The sequence below is a fragment of the Sciurus vulgaris genome, assembly GCF_902686455.1.
Source record: "Sciurus vulgaris genome assembly, chromosome: 13".
NCBI lineage: Eukaryota > Metazoa > Chordata > Mammalia > Rodentia > Sciuridae > Sciurus > Sciurus vulgaris.
This window is the reverse complement of record NC_136474.1, coordinates 100,457,250-100,474,054: the sequence shown is the minus strand read 5'-3', so window position 1 is coordinate 100,474,054 and position 16,805 is coordinate 100,457,250. Positions and strand designations below refer to the sequence as shown.

The following is a 16,805-nucleotide window of genomic DNA, read 5'->3' as shown; positions in this document are numbered from 1 at the left end:
GCGGTCTCCAACACACATGGAACATATTATATTAGTTTTAGGTTCTATAATATCAGTTTATGATACTAATACCATACTACTATTAAAGGCCACATGGCAGCTATTACATTAGTTTTAGAAAATTTAGTTCAAATATTAATATTAAAGGGCAGTTATTATGTTTATTTCAGATGCTAAATTAAAAATATCACATTATTAAAAACCACAGGGCAGATATTATATTAGTTTTAGAAGCAATAGTATGGATATTATAGTAATATTAAAGGTCAAAGGAAGCTGTTATTTTGCTTTCAGATATTATATTATGAATATTATAGTAGTATTAAAAGTCACAGGCCAGGGGCCTGGATTTGTGACTCAGCAGTAGAGCACTTGCCTAGCATGTGTGAGGCACTGGGTTCAATCCTCACCACCACATAAAAATAAATAAATAAAATAGAGGTATTCTGTCCATTTACAACTAAAAATATATGTATTTTTAAAAGGCGTAGGCCAGGTCTTATGGTAGTTTAAGATGCTGTAGTATATTATGTTACTATTAAAATGCCACAGGTCAGCTATTTTATTAGCTTTAGATGCCATAGTGTGCATATTATATTAGTATTAATAGTACAGCTATATTACTGTTAGATGCTATACTATAGATATTATATTAGTAATTAAGGCCTCAGAACAGCTATTACATTAGTTTTAGAGGCTGTAGTGAAGGTCACAGGGAAGCTATTACATTAGCTTTACATGATATGAGTATTACATTATTATTCAAGGCCAGAAAGCAGCTATTATATTAGATTAAGATGTTTTGTATGGATTTTACAATAATAATAAAGGTCACGGGGCAGATATTACTTTAATTTTAGATGCTATAGTATGACTACTAATATATTGAAGTATTGATGTTATATTAATATTAAATGTCATAGGGCAACTATTATATCAGATTTAAATGGTCTAGTATGGATATTATATCAGTTTTAAAGACCAGAGGGCAGCTACTATGTTAATATTAGATGGTATACTATGGATATATTAGTATGAAAGGTCATAGGTCAGTTTTTATATTAGTTTTAGATGGTATAATATGGATATCATTATGGTGTTAAAGGGCACAGGATATATATTACACTAGTTTAAGATGTAATTGCATGGGCTGTTGTAGCTCAGTGATAGAGAATTTGCCTCGCATGTGTGAGGCACTGGGTTCAATCCTCAGCACCACATAAAAAACATAAATAATTGAAATAAAGTTTTTTTTTAAATATCTAATAGCATGGATATTACATTATGTTAAAAAACACAGGACACACATTTATTATTTTTGGATGCTAGAGTGTGGATATTACACTAATATTAAAGGCCACATGGCATCTAGTATATTAGTTTAAGATGCTATGTTATGGATGTTACAATAGTATTAAAGACCACAGGGCAGTTATTATATTAGCTTGATGATGCTACAGAATGAATATCATTTTACTACGAAAGGCTACAAGGCAACTCTTACATTAGTTTTGGATGATATATCATGGATATAATATTAATATTAAAGGTCACAGAGTAATTATTCTATTAATTTTAGATACTACATTGTGAATATCATAATAGTATTAGAGCCAGGGCAGCTATTTTATTAGCATTAGATGCAATAGTATGGATATTACATCAATTAAAAGCCACAGAGCAACTAAATGTTTGTTTATTTTAGATGCCATTGTATGGATAGTATATTAATATCAAATGCCACTGGGCAATAAATATTAATTTTAGATGCTCTATTATAGATATTTTATTACTTTTAAAGGTTGCATATATTCTATTAATCTAAGATAACTGAGTGTTGATATTACATAGTATTAAGGCAATAGGGCAGCTATTATATCAGTTTTAGATATTTATTTTTGGATATCATAATAATATTAAAGGTCACAATGCAAGGGGGGGGTTTGTCAGTTTTAGATGCTATACTATGTACATTACCTTGGCATAAAGGCTAGAAAGCAGATATTATATTAGTATTATATACAGTAGAATGGACATTATTTACTATTAATGGCAACAGGTGGGTGTTATATTAGTTTTTAATTCTATAGTATAGATATCATATTAGTATTAAAGGAAATATGGCAGCTATTGCATTTGTATTAGATGCTGCAGTATGGATATCCCATTAGAATTAAAGACCAAGTCAGAAACAGTGGCACACACCTGTAATCCCAGCAGCTTCACAGACTGAGGCAGGAGTATCATGAGTTCGAAACCAGCCTCAGAAAAAGTGAGGTACTAAGTAACTCAGTTAGACCCTGTCTCTAAATAAAATACAAAATAGGGCTGGGGATGTGGTTCAGTGACCAAGTGTCCATGAGTTCAATCCCTGGTAACCCCCCCCCCACAAAAAAAAATTACAGACCATAGGACATATATTAGTTCACTATGCTATAGTACAAATACAATTAATACTAAAGATCAAAGGACAGCTATTATATTAGTTTTAGATTCTATAACATGACTATTACATTAATATTAAAGATCACACAGCAGTTATTTTATTTTTATTATATTTGTTTTAGATGCTATCATATGGATATTACATTAATATTAAAGGTCACAGGGCAGCTATTATATTTTTTTACATGCTATAGTATTAATATCACATCATTAGTAAAGACCATAGGTAAACTGTTATGTTATACTTAGTATTGTCTGGATATCATATTAGTATGAAAGGTACTAAGGCACATATATTAATTTTGTTAGTTTTAAGTGTTATAGTATGGATATCATATTAGTATTAAAGGCCATAGGGCAGCTATTCATTTTTGTTGCTAAATATGAATATTATGTTAATATTAAAGACCACAGGCAGCTAATATATTAATATCAGATGCTACAGTATAAATGTTACATCTATTTAAGGCCAACTGCCACTAATATTTTGTTTTAAATGCTATAGTAGAATATCACAATAATATTAAAAGACACAGACACCTATTGTATTAGCTTTAGGTGCTATAGTTGGATGTCATATTAGTGTTAATTGCCACAGTATGGATATTATGTTAATGTTCAAGGCCACAGAATAAGTTATATCAGTTTTCTGGGCCACAGTATGGATAATATGTTAATAATAAAGGAAACAGGGAAGTTATTATATTCATCTTAGTTGCTATAATATTTATATCTTATTAATACTAAAGGCCACAGGACAGGTATTATATCGGTAATAGATATAGTATACTAAAGATGTTATATTAATATTAAAAGCCACAGGACAGTAACATATCCATATTCAATGTTATTGTATGATATCATGTTAGCATTAAAGGTCTTAGGGCAGCTATTATATTAGTATGGATATATATTATAGTATGGATATTATAGTAAAATTATAGACCACAGAGCACCTATTGTGTTAGTTTTTAAATCTATGATACTGGTATTACATTAATTATAAATAACACAGAGCAGATATTACATCAGTGCTACAGAATGGATATTTTATTAATATAAAAGGTCATATGACAGCTCTTATATTAGGTTGAGTGTATAATGTGGATATCATATTAGTATCAAAGGACACAGGGCATCAATTATATTAGTTTTTGAATATATACTATGGATAATATATTAATTATAATCACCACAAAACAGCTATTTTATTAGTTTTGAATGCTATGGTATGAATATCCTATTATTATTACAGGCCATATGACGGGTATTATATTAGTTTTAGATACAATGCTATGAATATTATGGTAATATTAAAAGTGACAGGGCAGTTATTATATCTGCTTTAGAAGGTATAATATGATTTTAATAATATTATTTAAAGCCATAGGGCTTTTAGTAATAGATTCTACACTACAAATATCATATTAGTATTAAACAAAACACCCCATGTAGTTATTTTGTTATTTTCATACTACAGTATGGATACTATACTAGTATTAAAGGTCACACAACAATTCTTATATCAGTTTTATATGCTATATATGAATATCACATTGTAATGAAAAGTCACAGAGCAGCTATTATGTCAGTTTTCAATGCAATGTTGTATTTATCATATTAATATAAAAGGCAACAGAGGAGCTATAATATCAGTTTTTCATACTATAATATAAATATAGTAATAGTGGTAAACACCACAGTGCAACTATTATATTACTTTAACTGCTATGGTATGGATATCATATCAGCTATAAAGGCCACAGTGCGGGTATTATGTATTATGAATATATTAGTATTAAAGACAACAGGGAAGTTATCATATTATTTAAGATGATAAAGTATGGATATTTACATTAGTGTTAAAGGCCACAGACCACTAGTTCATGAGTTTTAAATGCTATAGTATGGATATAAGAATTAAAGGTCACAAGGGAGCAATTATATTAGTTTAGAGGCTATACTATGAGTCTCATAATAGTACAAAGGTAAGAGGACTGCTTTTGTATCAGTAACAGATGCTAAGATGTGGATATAATATAAATACTAAAGGCCATAAGGCAGGTATTACATTCATTTTAGATATTATAGTATGGATATTATATAATATTAAAAAGCTCAGGTAACTATTATATCTGTTTTAGGGGTTACAGTATTGATATTCTGTTAGATGCTATAGTGTGGATATCATATTAATACTAAAGACCACAGGAAAGTTATAAAATTACATTAACAGGACACAGTATGGATATAATCTTAATACTAAATGCACAAGACAGCTTTTCAGTACTTTGAGATGCTGTAGTATACATATTATAGTAGTACTAAAGTCCAAAGTTTAGTTATTATATTAGTTTTATATGCTATACTATGAGTATTTTATTAGTATTAAGCTATTATATTAATTTTAGATACTATAATTTATATATCATACTACTAATGCCAGAGGGCAGCTATTATATTAAGTTTAGATGCGATAGTATAGATATCATAATAGTATTAAAGGTCACAGGGCAGTCATTTTATAAGGCTTAGATGTTATAGATTGGATATTTTATTAAACGTAAGACCACAAGAGGGCTACTTTATTCATTTTAAAGGGCACAGTATGGATAAAATAATGTTAAACATTATAGGGAAGCTATTAGTTTTAGGAGATACAGTTTGGATATCATATTAGCTATAAAGTCCTCAGGATTATATCAGTTTTAGATGCTATATTATGAATATCATGTTAATATCAAAGGCCACATAGCTATCATATTAATTTAAGATGTTATAATAAGAATGTCATATTGGCATTAAAAAAGAAGGCAGCTATTATATCAGTTTTAGAGGCAATAGTATGGATATGACATTAGTTTTTGGTTTTTGTTTTGTTTTGTTTTGTACTGGGGATTGAACCCAGGGGCACTTAACCACTAAGTCATATCCCCAGCCCTTTTTTGTGTTTTATTTAGAGATAGGGTCTTGCTGAGTTACCTAGGGCCTTGCTAAGTTGCTGAGGCTGGCTTTGAATTCCCAATCCTCTGGCCTTAGACTCTCAAGCCCCTGGGATTACAGGTATGCACTGCCATGTCCTGTGCATAACATTAGGCTATAGGGCAGCAATCATGTTGCTGTATGTAACATCATTGGATGTTATCGCATGGATATTTTATTAACATTAATGATCACAGGGAAGCTACTAGGTTAATTTTAAATGCAGGACTATGAATATCATAATAGTATTAAAAACACAGGGCAGTTATTATATTAGTTTTAATTGCAATAGTATGGATATTACATCAATAGTAAAGGTCCCAGGGCAGCTATTATATTAGCTATTAGATTCTATAGTATGGATATTGCATTAATATGAAAGGCCATAGGGGCTACAGTGTGGATATAATATGAATACTAAATGCCACAGGGCATCTCTTACAGCACTTTAAGATAGCATATTATACACATTATATTAGTATTAAAGGCCAAAGTTTGGTTACTATATTAGTTTTATTTTTTTTTAATTTGTAAATATTGTACAAATTTTAATAGCTTAAATTGTATATACGGCCAAATAAAAACTTGCATTAACGACTGGTGGGGCTTGTGTCAGGGTCAGGATTGGGCTCCCTTTCCTTGCTGAGGCTGTAGACTTGGTAATGGTCTGTATTTTCCAGGAGTAGACACTTGATTATTAACTACAAAGACATACCCATTTTACATATAAACTGAGTTCCAGAGAGAATCAGTACCCTGTCTTAGGTCAGAGACCAATTACAGAAGCCAGATCCAAACACTGTCTTAGCCAGTCTGAGGGTGAGGGAGGACCCTCAGGCCTTTGGCCCTTGTGACTCTAGGGTGAGGAACTTCCTGCATGCAGGTCAACATGCTGGGAGGATGGTCTTGGACTGGCCTGTGAGGAGCTCCCAAGCACCATGATATGGCCTGGCCTGGCCAGCAAAAGCTGATCACTTGACTTCTTAGAGATGGAAACCCAGTCAAACCTAAGGGGTTCGGAATAGAGCAGGGACCAGGACTAGACTTCCCACCTCCCCCTGGACTTCATGGCACTCTGCCCTGATGCCCAACACTGCACTTGGAGCTTAAGGCTCCCGGGACCCTATGCCGGAGTCAACTGTTTCACACAGCCTCTAGGACAGAGCCAGGTCTGACCTACAGCAAAGGCTCAGGAATGATCCCGGCAGTGAGTTCCGAGGGCCAAGGAAGGATGTGCCCAATGGCTCTGCCCTGTGAACCCTTCCCCAAAGGGGGTTGGGCTGTCGCTTCCAGCCCCAAGTAACAGGCCACAATGAGGGGGAGGGACAGCAGATAATGTCCTCTCCTCCCTTGGCTATTCAAGGTGAGTCTCTCATGCTTGACAGCTCTCCCCTAGTGGATACCTGTTTTCCTCTTATGTAAGAAAGGCCTAGGCTCATAGTCTTAGCCCTTGTACTCTGCCCTGCCCAAGTCCTTAGCCCTGATATCTGTTTCCTGTCCCAGGGGTTCCAACATACTTCTCAATTCCCAAGATCCCCTGAACCCTATGGGGGACTATGCCATGCAGGCTGCTCGGCAGGCCTCAGAAGCCCTTCTCAAGGAGCCAGGCTTTTAGCTGCTCATCAAAGTAGCCCTTGACTCGTAGGGTACCTGTCACCTCATTAACCTGGGTGATAGGTGTCTTCCCCAGCAGTGGGCTCAGAAAATCTTCCACATCCTTCTGTAGGGCCCAGATATCCCCCTCCACTTTCCGGATCACAGTCATCTGGCAATTGCCATGTGTGATGTCCTTGTAGACAGGGATGTTGTGCATTCGAGAGCGCCGCACAAAGTAAGGCAGGTTGGGGCGGGGATCTCTGGGAGGCTGCCAGCCACTAGGGGTGGGATAATGTTCATGCTTTGGGGGCTTTGGGATGCTGGTGGGAGGTAACAGGCGCTCCACAAAGCGATACTCATCCACAGATTCCACGAAGCTGGGGTAATCAGGAGGCCCCTGGGTCTGACTCGTGCCGCAGCGCCAAGCCCCGCTGGACTCCAGTGCTCCAGCCCCGCAGCGACGCCCGGAGCGCGGCCGCCGCCATCTTGGCCTGCCCCTTTGGTCACTATATTAGTTTTAGATGCTAAAATACACATTTCATATTCGTATTAAACTGCACATGACAGCTATAATGTTGGATTTAGATGCTATGTTATGAATCTTTTATTAATATTAAAGACCATAGGGCAGCTGTCTTACCAGTTTTACATACTATAAAAAGGCAATCATATTAATACTTATGACCATAGGACAGCTCTTACATCTGTTTTAGAGGCTATAGCATGGATAGTATATTAGTATTAAAGGCCACAGGACAGATATTTTATTCATTTTAGATGATACAGTATGCATATCTTATTTGTATTAAAGATCACAGGGTAGCTATTATATTAGCTTTAGATACTATCATATGGATATCATATTAATATCAAAGACCACAGGGTAGCAATTGCATCAGTTCTAGATGTTCCAGTATAGATATCATATTAGTATGAAAAGGCTCAGGTCAATAATTACATCACTTTTAGTTCCTTGAGTATGGATATCATGTTACTATTAAAGTCAACAGGACAGTTAGTATATTAATATTAGATATATTATAGGAATATCATATTAGTTAATGGCCATAAAGCAGATATTACATTAGTTTAAAGTGCTATAATGTGAATATCATATTAATATTAAAGACCACAGAGCACCTATTTATCAGTTTGATGCTATAGTATGGACATTAAGTAAATACTAAAATGCACCAGGAAACTATTTATATTAGTTTTACAGTCTATAGAAAGGATGGCACTTAATATTTTTTTCTATTTTTTATTTTTAATGACAAAAAACATTAAGAAACAATGAAAATCAAAATATCATTTGTAGGTAACAAGTCCCTGCATGAGCCATTTCTCTTAGAGCTAAGAAGTTTTGCTTTTCATAAGGAGCTGGCATGTTTTTCTTTTTAACAATATTTACATATTTCTATTTAATTTCCCCAGTCATAACTTTCTGTTCTAGTTTACATTTGTCTTATCTTGATTTTGTCTTTCTTGTTTATATTTTATAACTTTTATCAGTGTTTGTCATAATTTGTCTACAAATGCTGTGTACACTGAAGCCAGGCATACACACATATTCATAGAAACAACTGATGACCTCTAAGGATTGCTAGAGTCCATGCACTGAATGCTTTCTTCCTATATTTCAGGTTCTTTGGTTAGGACATGAAACAGAATTATACTACTCAAACTCTATTTTTCAAATTAAAAATAAATACAAACTGCAATATCTTTCTGTAATGATCATACCACATCTATGTAAGTCCAAAAACCCCATAATAAAGTCAGTTGTGTCAAATGCTCAATTCTCAAAATTATACATATATATTTCCTTCTTAATCATTAAAAAGTTTCCATCCTCATTCCACCCTCTCTCCAAACTAGGTATTACTCAAGCAGCATCGAGCCCAACAAAGTCTACCACATATCTAAAATCAGGGAAGATAGGAGGTCCCATAGTGCAAAGTCTTCTTTAGCTAACTGGTACGGGGCGGGGTGGGGGGATGGAAACAGCTAACACAAAAAAATGGGAAGGGAATTGGAATGGGCAGCCTCACAGAAGACTTTTATAATTGTTACCAATTTACAAAATTTTAGGGTATCCACCAAGTCCAAGAGAACAGACCAAACTACACAGAGTGTCTCTGCAGGTCTTCCTCTCCTTAGGTCGGGTCCCCCTCTCAAGAATCATTAGGAAGTCCAAACGGTTTCACAGTCCCAGCTTCCCATCTGCTGTCGTATTTGCCATCTTTGTCATCACAGGCAAATGCCAGCAGAGGTCTTTTGGAGTGCCAAGCCACAGTGAAGGTTGGGGACTCACAATGCACTTCCCATAGTTTGTCTCCTGTCTCTACTTCAGCTATGTCAATAAAATGATCCTCCAATGCTGATGCCAGCATTTTCCCATTATGGCTAAAACTGTGGGTCCTCACAGGTCAATTCAGCCTGGGAAAGCACCATACACTTACTAGCTCATCCACATCCCAAAGGCTAACCAAAGCATCTGCACTTCCTGTAGCAAAGTATTTCCCCATAGGGTCAAACTTGATACAGATGCAATTGGAAGAATGGGCGTTGATGGACTGCACAGGCTTCAGTTCTGGGTAGCTGAGGATGTTGACACAACCACTGCCATTTGTCAAGAAGAACATGTTATTGTCATTGTTCCAGGAGATTCCATTGACCTCAAACTTGAACTGCTCCTCTGCCTTGGAACGGTGTGTCTTGGCATCAATAAAGGTCACCACATCGTCCTTGTTGCCTACAGTAATGGTCTGATCATCAGGACTCCAGAAGATATTAATATTCCCCCTTTAGTATTAACAGTGGCAATGTATTTTGTAGTCCTCACATCCCAGATGCGAATGGTTTTATCACCAGATGCAGTGACAAAGAGGTCAGGATTACTGGGATGCCATCAAAGCTGGCCCACACTATCCCCATGTCCTCGAAAGTTGTTTTCTTTAACCAATCAGTCCTTCTCCAGCAAGAAGACACTGCCGTCTTGTCAAAGATCCGGAGGCTAAGCAACGCTCATCGCGGCTTCAGGCCACTGAGTGCACCTTGGCACCGTGAGCCAGGAACTCGCGCGTCTTGCTGTGGCCCGGGAACAGCTCCTGCATCCCGAGCACGTAGCATGACCGGCCACTGCTCATCGAGCACCAGGGGGCTATAGCGCCTGGGCCATTCTGACCCAGTGCCGAGGGCCCCATGGCTACCGTGGGCACCGCCATGCCAAGGTTTCAGCCGGTTCCACAGCCACCAGCCTGGGCGCAGTCAGTTCTGGCGCCGCCGCCTCACTCATGCGCTTTGTACATTAATATTAAAGGCCACAGGACATCTATTACTTTGGTTTTAGAGGCTACAATATGGATATCATATTAGTATTAAAAGCCACAGGGGAGATATTATATTAGTTTTAGATGCTTTAGTATGAATATCACATTACTATTAAAGGTCACAAGGTGTTGGCGAGGATGTGGGGAGAAAGGTACACTCATACACTGCTGGTGGGGCTGCAAATTAGTGCAGCCACTATGGAAAGCAGTGTGGAGATTCCTTAGAAAACTTGGAATGGAACCACCATTTGACCCAGCTATCCCACTCCTTGGCCTATACCCAAAGGACTTAAAATCTGCATACTACAGAAATACAGCCACATCAATGTTCATAGCTGCTCAATTCACAATAGCCAGACTGTGGAACCAACCTAGATGCCCTTCAATTGATGAGTGGATAAAGAAACTGTGGTATATATATACTATGGAATATTACTCAGCCATAAAGAATGATAAAAATTATGACATTTGCAGGCAAATGGATGAAATTGGAGAATATCATGCTAAGTGAGATAAGCCAATCTCAAAAAGCCAAAGGACGAATGATATCGCTAATAAGTGGAGGTTGACACATAATGGGGGGGAGGGAAGGGTTAGAGTTAGGGTTAGGGAGGGGGGCAAGTATGGAGGAAGGAACTACTGTATAGAGGGTAAAGAGGGGTGGGAGGGGTGGGGGGAAGGGAAAAAATAACAGAATGAATCAAACAACATTGCTCTATGTAAATTTATGATTACACAAATGGTATGCCTTTACGCCATGTACAAACAGAGAAACAACATGTATCCCATTTGTTTACAATAAAAAAAAAAAAAAAAAGGTCACAGCACAGATACTATATTCATTTTAATATTATACTCTGCATATTATATTAGTAGTGAAGGCCTCTAATATCAGTTTTTGGTGCTGTAAAATGGAAATCATACTAATATTAAAGTCCAGAGAGCAGCTATTTTATGAGTGTTCCATACTATTGTACAGATATCATATCAATAATAAAGGCAAGACAATTATATTAGATTTGGAGATTACAGTATATATATTATATTAATGTAGAAGTCTGGAGGGCAGCTATTATATTCATTTTAGATGCTGTACTATGTACATTATATTAACATTAAAGGGCACAGGGAAGTAAGTGTATTAGTTTTACATGATATAGTATGAATACTACATTAGCATTAAAGGCCCCAGGCAGCTATTATATTAGGTTTATAAGCTATAGTATGGGTAGCGTATTAGTATTAAAGTCCAGAAGGCATCTATCATATTAGTTTTAGATCCTATAGTATGGATATATTTTTAGTCCTAAGGGCACAGGACATACATTAGTTTAAGATGTTATACTATGGATATCATATGAATATTTAAATCCATAGGGCATCTAGTATATTAGATATGCTATCAAGTGGATACTACATTAAGATTAAAGGACACAGGACATCCTTTAGTTTGAGGTGTAGTAGTATGGGTATTATATTAGTATATGACCACAGTACCACCATTATATTAGTTTTGAATACTATAGCAAGGATGTCATATTAATATAAAAACCACAGGGCAGCCATTATATTAATTTTCAATGCAATACTATGAAAATTATAATCATATTTAAAATATGATATCCATGTTTTAAAGCTACAGAAAGCTATAGTAATTTTAGTGCTGTATTATGGATATCATATTAGTGCAAAAGGCCACCGGCAACTAATACATTAGTGTAAGATTCTATAGTATGGATATTAAATCAATATTAAAAGATACTGGATAGTTATTATTTCAGTTTTAGAGGCTATAGTATGAATATCGCATAAGTATTTAAATGCAGAAATCAGCTATTATATTAGTATCGGGCACTACAGTATGAACATCATATTAGTATTAGAGGCAAAGGGACATATTAGTTTAAGATGCTATATATGGATATTAATATTAAAAGACACAGAGAATCTATTATATGATAATATGAGACAGTAAGTTAGTTACATTAGTATTAAAGGCAGCAGGACAGCTATTATGTTACATTGAAAGACTATATATGATATCATATTACTGACCACAAGGCACCTATTATATTTGTACGGGATGCTACAGTATGGATAACATATTAATATAAAGCCACAGGGCAGCTATTATATCAATTTTAAATGCTTTAGTATAGATAGTAAAACAGTTTGGGGTTAGGGATGTAGCTCAGTTGGTAGAGTACTTGCCTCGCATGCACAAGGTCCTGGGTCCAATCCCCAGCACCACAAAAAAAAGAAAAAAGAAAAAAAAAAACACAAAAACAAGTTTTCAAAACTGCAGAGTAGCTATCATATTAGTTTTAGATATTATGTTTTAGATATCATATTAGTATGAAAGTCCACAAGACAGCTATATATTAACATAGGATGCTATAGTATGGATATTAAAGGCCACAGAGCAGCTATTATATTAGCATTAGAGGCTACAGTATGGATAGTATATTAATAATAAATGCCATAGGGAAGATACTATATTAGTTCAATATGCTATAATATTGACATTATATTGATAAGGAAGGACACAGTACAGCTATTATATCAGCTTTAGATGCTATGGTGTACATATGACATTAGCATTCAAGGGCACTATTATACTAGTTTTAGATGCTGACTATTATAAGTCACAGGGCAACTATTTTATTAGATTTAGATGCTACAATATGGATATTTTATTAGTATTAAAGTATTAATATTTTATTGGTATTTATTAGTATTAGTTTTAGATTCTATATTATGAATATTACATTACTATTAGATTCTATAGGAGTGCTATTATATTAGTTTTTGATGATATAGTGTATATACACTATCACTATTAAAAGGTCACATGACAGCTATTTTATTAGTTTTGGAGACCACAGTTTTTATATTAATGTTAAAGGCCACAGGACACCATTTTATTAGTTTTAGAGGGTATAATATAGATATTTTTAGTATTAAACATTATAATATTATGGATATTATATTACTATTAGTTTCAGATTATATATTATAGATACCATATTGAAAGGCCATAGCTTCAGATGCTACAGCATGGATATTATTAGTATTAAAAACCATAGGGTTATTATATTTTCTAGGTCCCATAGTGCATACCATGTTAGTGTTGAAGGACACAGGGAAGCGATTATATTAGCTTTAGAGTCCACAGGATGGATATTATATTAGTATAAATGGTCACATGGAAGCTTTTATGGTTTGGATGTGAGGTATCCCCCAAAGCTCACATGTGAGACAAGGCAAGAAGGTTCAGAGGAGAAATAATTGGGTTGTGGGAGTCTTAACCCAATCAGTGAATTAATCCTCTGATAGTGATTAACTGAGTGGTAACTGAAGTTTCAGGGTGTGACTGGAGAAGGTGGAAATTGGGGGCACGGCTTTGGGGTATATATTTGTATCTGGCAAGTGGAGACACTCTCTCTCTCTGTCTCTCTCTCCCCACCTTTCTTTTTTTGTTTTGTTTTGTTTTAATCATTACTTTATTGCAAGATGATGGATAAATTTAAATTGTAACGGTAATCTTTCAATATGTTTTAATAAAAGCAAACTTTTTTCAAAAGTGATCAAAGAACAACTCAAAATGCAGAGTAATGGTGAGAAATATCTGACTGACCAACAGATTTAGCTTTCTCACTAAAAGAAACTTGAACTTTTCTTTTTTAGGAAAGGTAACTGTAATTTCAGTAGACAGTAATACAGACTAGTTTCCATTTACTCAGTCAACTGTCTATAGCTATTTCAACTGGGACAGATACATTTACATAACTGGCTGTGCTTGAGCCTTCTTTTCCAGCAGCTGGAGATCTGCAATGCACTTGGCAATCATTTCCTTTTCCTGCTGTGCAGAGATGCTCTGTACCACGTGCTTCTCCACCCAGATTATCATGTGCTCCTGTTCCTTTCTATGCATCATATTCTGCACAGAGATATGATAATCCAGGTGATTCTTTACCTCCTTGTATACTTTATGTAGCCGTTCCTGGTAAATAACCTCCAAGGCCATAGCAATGCTATTCCTCTGGACATCAGAAAGATAGTGGCACTTCTGAACTTGTGCCTGCTGTGCCTTCTCCAATTCAATTTCATCCTGAATTTGTTTGATGGAAGCCTTCTTCACCTCTTCTAGTTGGGCAATGATTTGCTCATTGAGATTATCAATAAATTCTCCAATAGAGGTACCGTATTTTTTAATTACATAGACAAGTAACCCTACAATTGATATGGTAGAGAAGGTCTCTGGGGTAATCACATATAGTTCTTTGGATAGAAAATATAAGATAAGCCCAATTCCAAGCATATAGGGTCCTGTTACACCAGTTTTAGGATAAAGAAATTGGAAGAATTCCTCAGGGATCAGCCCAAGATGAACTTTCCCTCCATATTCAGGAAGAGGTGGTAGAGGGGCAAGGCGTGGCTGCCCTGTGTGAAAGATTCTTGTTGCCTATAATACCCCTGGTCCTAGGAAGGCAGCATTCCTGAGACAGGGGGCCACTGTGGCAGCGGCAGAAAGTACCACCCATGAGAGCATGGTCAGCAGATGTCCAGGCAGAAGGCTTAGTGTCCCTGTGACCCCAAACAGAGACAGCAGGGGCAGGTTCCCCCTGCCACCTTTCTGATCATCATGTGAGCTACATCCCTCTGCTATACTCTTCCACCATGATGGAGCGGGATGTATATGGACTGAGACCTCTGAAACCATGAGCCCTTAAATAAACTTTTCCTCCTCTACAATTGTTCTGGTCGGGTCCTTTAGTCACAGCAGCTACTTCTTCTAAAACAGAAGCTATAATATCAGTTTTTGATGCTAAGTATGGATACAATTAGTATTAAAAGGCCACAGACAGCTATTGTATTAAAAGTAAAGACCTAATGGCAGCTATGAAATTAGTTTTGTATGCTATAGTTTGGATGTCATAATGGCAATAAAGGTCACAGGGAAACTATTATCTTAGTTTTAGATGCAATAGGCTGCAAGGCACCTATTGTCTTATTTTAAGGTTAGAAATTCATGTTATGTTAGTTTTTAAGGGCAGAGGGCAGCTCATTATTAGTTTAAATGCTACAGTGTAGATAGTACATTAATATTAAATGCCATAGGAGAGCTATATTAGTTTTAGGTACTATAATATGGATATTAAATTAAAATTATAGGCCTAAGGTCAGTTATTATATCAGTTTGATGGTATAGTATGAATATTATATTAGCATTAAATGCCACAGAGAAGATACTATATTAGTTGTAGAGGCCACCATAAGGATGTTACATTAATATTACAGGCCCACAGGTAGTTATTAGATTGACTTTAGAGGCTACAGTATTGATATCATATTAGTAATAAAAGTCAGAAAACACCTATTATATTAGAAGCTATAAAATGATGTCATTGATATTAAAGGCCTTAGGCTGGCAATATATTGGTGTTAGATACTACTGTAGGGATATTACTTTAGTACTAAAGGCCATGGGGCACTAATTTAATTTATTTCAGATGGTATACTATGGATACTATATTAGTATTAAAGGCCACAGTGCAAGAATTATATTATTTTTACATGTTACAGAATGTATATCAAATTAATATTAAAGGCCACAGGGAAAATATTGTATCTGTGTAAGATACTGTGCCAAAAGTAGCTACTGTATTACTTAGATGCTATAGCATGGATATTATATTAGTAATCAAGGTAGCTACTTCACTAGTTTTAAATGTTATATATAGATATATGAGTAAGAAAGACCACAGCACAAATATACCAGTTTTTGATACTACGTTATAGATATCATTCTATTATTAAAGGTCACAGTGCCGTAATTATACCAGTTTTTAATGCTATAGTATGGATATCATTCTATTATTAAAGGTTACAGTGCAATAGTTATATCAATTTTTAATGCTATAATATGGACATTGTAATATTACTAAAGGTCCCAGGGCAGCTATTATAGTTTAAAGGCAACCATATGGATATTATATTACTATTAAAGGTCCCACATCTCCTATATATTAGTTTTAGGTGATGAATATGATATCATATTAATGTGAAATTCACAGAGTTACTATTGTATTAGCTTTAGATGCTATATTGTAGATATTATATTAGTACTAAAGTCACGGAGCCATAATGATATTAGTGTTAGATGCTACACCATGGAATTCATACTAGTATTAAGTGCCAGATTGCAGCTTCTTTATTATTTTTACATATTATAACAAGAAAATTATATTTGTATTAAAGGGCAGCTATTAATATTTGTTTTATGTTGCACAGGGCTGCAACAAAGGAGGATCACCCATAGCTGATGCTGGAAACAGTGGAGAAAGGATTCAGTCTTGCTCAGCGAGATCTGAGGAGGAGAGCATTATTCAGAAGAGATGGAGCAGTTGTCACAAAGGAAGCTGCTTCTGCCTTTATTGCACATAACAC

The 16,805-nt window shown here is 35.3% G+C and overlaps 3 pseudogenes across 3 annotated transcripts; all 3 read right to left on the bottom strand.

Moving 5' to 3' along the window:
- Positions 1-5,955: 5,955 nt before the first annotated feature.
- Positions 5,956-7,517, bottom strand: LOC306642839 (large ribosomal subunit protein mL49-like; annotated as a pseudogene). The gene has a single exon. The product of its transcript is annotated as a large ribosomal subunit protein mL49-like (transcript).
- Positions 7,518-9,197: 1,680 nt separating this feature from the next.
- LOC306642808 (THO complex subunit 3-like) lies at positions 9,198-10,250 on the bottom strand (annotated as a pseudogene). Its single transcript has one exon. The product of its transcript is annotated as a THO complex subunit 3-like (transcript).
- A 3,649-nt stretch (positions 10,251-13,899) lies between these two features.
- Positions 13,900-14,966, bottom strand: LOC306642796 (ATP synthase F(0) complex subunit B1, mitochondrial-like; annotated as a pseudogene). Its single transcript has one exon. The product of its transcript is annotated as an ATP synthase F(0) complex subunit B1, mitochondrial-like (transcript).
- Positions 14,967-16,805: the final 1,839 nt, after the last annotated feature.